Genomic DNA, 5,000 nt, shown 5'->3' with positions numbered 1-5,000 from the left:
TTGCAGCGCTTTTCCCAACACCCTTCAGTTTTACTGTATCATTCATTGACTCACTTGTGTAAGCAAAGTGAGTCTATGTTTTAACCCGGTGTTCGGTTGTCTGTGTGTGTGTGTGTGTGTGTGTGTGTGTGTGTTTCCGTGTGTCTGTGTGTCCGTAGTAAACTTTAACATTGACATTTTCTCTGTAAATATTTTTTCAGTTGACACCAAATTTGGCATAAAAATAGGAAAAATTCAGTTCTTTCCAGTCGTCTTGTTTAAAACAATATTGCACCTCTGGGATGGGCACAAAAAAATTAAAAAGAAGCCTAATTATATGCAAACTGCATTTACTGTTATATTTATATTTTTTGTATTCTCTAAACTTGGCACTTTGACCTCTTATTCTGACACAACAACAAGAGGAGTCATTATTATCATTTTTTGTTCAAACAGGAACTTCTTTTGCTAAGCATGGAAGTTTTATTTATTTTGCAAACGTTTTGGTGCAGATAGTAAAAAAAAGGGAAATTACTCTGTAATTAATGCTAGGGGACTTAATTTATCACAAGTGAGTCTTGAAGGCCTTGCCTCTCTTGTTACAACTGTGCTGCATGCAGTCTTCAAGGGCTGAAACATCCGTGGAATTAACAAGAATGGTCTACCCCCCCACCCCTTCCAGAGAATACACACCATCACGCCTCACTTCACCGATCGCATTCCGAAGGGTACAAGTTCGATTCTCAGGAACCGACAAAAACAATCCTGTAGCCCAACACCTTGTGTTACAGTTGAAATGATGTCTGTGTATTGTTAAGATTCCTTCCCTGATCCAGTACAAGGTGTCACCATCCTAGTTGGTTCATGAACCATTCCAGTAAAAATGTGTTTGTGAATGTAGAGTAAAACAAACAAAGAACAAGAGCAAACACAGAACCACCTGGGGAAACCAGCCGAAGGGGTCCCAGGTGAAGACACAATCTTTATCTGTTCACCAAACACCGTGACTTGCAAGAGGAGGATGGTATCAACATGGTGAATGGTGTCAAGACGCTGACGGAAAATCAATGGAAAGAGCATAGGGCCAGTCGGTCAGGTTTCCCCATGTGTGTGCTCTCACAGAGCAGAGGTCTGTGTAACGTTCAGTGTGCGTCTGTTGTGTTCCGGTGGTACAGCTGGTCTGGGCGGGGTTTGGTCAATCTCCGAAAGAGATAAAGAATTGATCCAAATACTGGGTGATTGAGAGCAAAGGATGATATTCACTGGAGGTGGTTTCAGTTTCGGTTTCAGTAGCTCAAGGGGGCGTCACTGCGTTCGGACAAATCCATATACGCTACACCACATCTGCCAAGCAGATGCCTGACCAGCAGCGTAACCCAACGCGCTTAGTCAGGCCTTGAGCAAAAAAAAGGTGAATAAATAATAGATAAGCTTACATAGATAAATAAATAAATAAATAATAATTATGATATAAAAAAGGTAGTAGTAATGGTAATAATAATAAAATAATAATAATAAATAAATAAATAAGACAACAATGATGATAAATAAGCAAATAAATGTAAAACATGAAGACACACTGGAGGTGGACATTTTGCAAATCAAATCAAATTCGATTCTCATACAGCAGTGCCCCAGAGATCAGTTGAAATGGCCTTGGTGTACATTGCGTAACAGTGAAGCAAAGGAATTCAAACGTTATCTGTTTACATTCAGTTTTAAAACAAGACTTAACTATTTGAATCAGATCAAAAATAATCATTTGAAAACGCCCTCAAAACGTCCAGTAACTGCCAAGTGCATTATGAACATAATATATCTGAAAACAAAAGCAGAAATCGTGTGATGTAACCTGTTCACTTCCTGTCATAATTATTATTTGATCGTGGTATCTGACTTTAAGAAGATGTTTATTACCGAATTGAAAATGCTGTTCTATTTTCTCACCTGCTATGTAGGTTTCGTTTCTTCTCCAAATTTTTCTTGGATATTTTCATGTGTTTTATTTACTGTTTAAAATCAGCTCTCTTGTCAATGATTTGAATACAGACTTTGGAAACTTTGTAATTTATAGACCTGTTGTTCTGTTCAAACCACCCCCGAAGCATTTGACACTGTCAATCTACAGGACACTTCTTTTTCTATGGGCTTTGTGCGCATAATTATCTCTTTGTCGCAAGTACCTCTTGTGTGCCTCAAACGAAACATATACTCGAAAATAAACATAGCGCAGACAAACAGAGTTACAAAAATATTGACGAAAACATGTTCTTTCAGCTTTTTTTCCATCTCAATTGTCTTTTTCTTGAGGGTGGTCCGCGCGTGACCCTTTGTTCTGGGGAAAAGCAGGCTCCGTTGTACACCGTGAGGTTAATGACCTGTTGGCTCGGTGCAGGTTGCGTTGTTCGAGGGGATGAGTCCTGGATGTCTGTCCGTGTGGGGGGTCCGTCTGGCATTCCTAGGGAGAGCCGTGGCAGTGAAATGAATGGGGGAACTTCCACAGGGTGTGAAGCCCTGGTTGTTCTTTGGGTGGTCGGGTGGGGGGGAGTCGTGGCTGTCTAAAGAGGAGTGAAATCCTGGCTGTTCTTTTGGTGGTCGGGGGGCGGGGAGTCGTCGTGGCTGTCTAAAGAGAAGTGAAATCCTGGCTGTTCTTCGGGGCGGTGGGGGGCGGGGGGGGGGGGGGGGAGGGAGAGGGGGGACGAACATTCAACGTTCTCAAAACGCAGCAGGCTGCCGCACTACACGACAAAGTCAATCGTTTTGTTCACACGGTGAGATGTGCTACTGATCATTGACAACAACTGGGTACGGCAAATCATGTTCGTTAAAGTCACTGTGTTGATTAGAACCGCCGAACAAAACCATTCAGACTGATCAGTTGCGGGAATTGGGTGGCTGGTGTGTGTGTGTGTGTGTGTGTGTGCAGAATAAGTATGTTCGTCAAGTCACTGTGTTGATTACAACCGGCGAGCAAAACATTCAGACAGATAGCGGGAATCGGGTGGGAGGTGTGTGTGCGTGTGCGTGTTGTGTTGTGTGTGTGTGTGTGTGTGTGAGAGGGGCCGATGGAAGGTAACGAGCAGATGGGGATGGGTGCGGATGGGAACAAGGGGCGGGGCGGGGCGGGTTGGGGGTGGGGCGTGGGGGGGGGGGGAAGTGAAACTTAACTTTCCAATATGCGAATACTTTCAACCCACAAAGACACGTGCAACACGATGTAGGCGGGAGTGTTTTGAGTGACACTGATGTGGACAGGGCACTGTGAGGAGGCTTGTGCACGCAGCATTGATTTGGTATTGTTTCAGCTGAGAGGAAAAAAAAAAATCTTTCTTCATTTATGTCACATCATGTGCTGTCGACCGCGGGCACTTTCTTGTTTGTTGTCAGTGTTTGTGTGTGAGGCTAGATCTGTGTCGGAGGGAGAGACAGGTACACAGACAAAATGAGACACAGATTGAGGAGACATGAAGGCGGGAGATAGATAGATAGATAGAGAGAGAGAGAGAGGAGACAAACAGAGACAGAGACAGAAAACGAGAGAGAGAGAAAGTAGGGAGGGAAGAGAGTGAGAGAGAGACAAAGACAAAGAGTAAGAGAGAGACAGAGAGAGACACAGAGAGAGAGAGAGAGAGAGAGAGAGACAGAAAACGAGAGAGAGAGAGAGAGAAAAGTAGGGATGGAAGAGTGAGAGAGAGACAAAGACAAAGAGTAAGAGAGAGACAGAGAGAGATAGAGAGAGAGGAGGGAACAGGAAATTCAGTTCAGTTCAGTTACTCAAGGAGGCGTCACTGCGTTCGGACAAATCCATATACGCTACACCACATCTGCAAAGAGGATGCCTGACCAGCAGCGTAATCCAACGCGCTTGTCAGGCCCTCGAGGGAAAAATGAAATCAAATGATACATAAAAATAGATTTAAAAAAAAACAGAACAGGAGCAAGGGAAGGAAGAGAGGAAATATATCACGGAACAGAGTCGGTGCGTGCAGCTGCGAAAACAATATTAAAATACTTGACAAGACTCTGTTTTAAACACCTCTTTTCATGTCCCGGGAGAAAAAAAAGAATATCAAACAAAGTATGAACTGGTGATAACAGGTGTGTCTATACGAAAGTTTGCAAAACATGTTCATTTAGCTCAATCTTCTGTTAGCCGCTCAACAGTTTATTTCTTTAGTCGCAGTGTGTGTGTGTGTGTGTGTGTGTGTGTGTGTGTGCATGCGTGCGTGCGTGCGTGCTTGCGTGCCTATGTGTGTGTGGGAGGTGGGACGTGGATGTGGTGGGGTGGGGCGTGGGAGGTCTGAAATCAGTGAATGTGTAGAAAGCAAACTGTAGTAAACACACTCATATTCAATGCACGATACCTGCTTTAAACAACCCCCCCCCCCCCCTCTCCCCCGCAAAAAAAAACAAACAAACAAGCAACAACAAAATTACCGCCGATAAAGAGAACAATGAACACACACACACACACACACACACACACACACACACACTAATACTAACCCCCCACCCCCCACCCCCTCCACCCACACACACACTAATACTAACCCCCCCCGCCCCCCCTCCCCCCCCCCCACACACACACACACTCACACACACCCATCCACCGCCCCCCCTCCCCCCCCCCCACACACACCATCACCACAACAGTCCATTTTCCAAACCAGTCACACCAAGGGAAGTCATTGCAGCCTGTCGGCGCCACACTCCGCGGCCAAGCCATTTGTCTCCCTTCCCGCCAACCAAGGAAAGGTCACCCGGCCTGCCGACAGACGAAACCTTCCAGTTGCTTCCCCTGGCTGATTGTTGTGGGGGGGGGGGGGGGTACTTTCATGTGGTTGTAATTGTGCATATCATTCTTCTAGACCTGTGGGGGAAAGGGGGGTGGAGGGCTGGGGAGGCTGAGGGAGCAGGATGGTGGAAAGGGGTGGTGGGGTTATGGGAGGGGGAGAGGCGGGGGTTGGGGGGTGGGGAAGAAGGGGAGGGGGGGGGGACGAGAGACAGAGATAAAGCAATTC

The sequence above is a fragment of the Babylonia areolata genome, chromosome 2 (assembly GCF_041734735.1).
Source record: "Babylonia areolata isolate BAREFJ2019XMU chromosome 2, ASM4173473v1, whole genome shotgun sequence".
Taxonomy (NCBI): Eukaryota; Metazoa; Mollusca; class Gastropoda; order Neogastropoda; family Buccinidae; genus Babylonia; species Babylonia areolata.
This window is presented reverse-complemented; position numbering follows the sequence as displayed.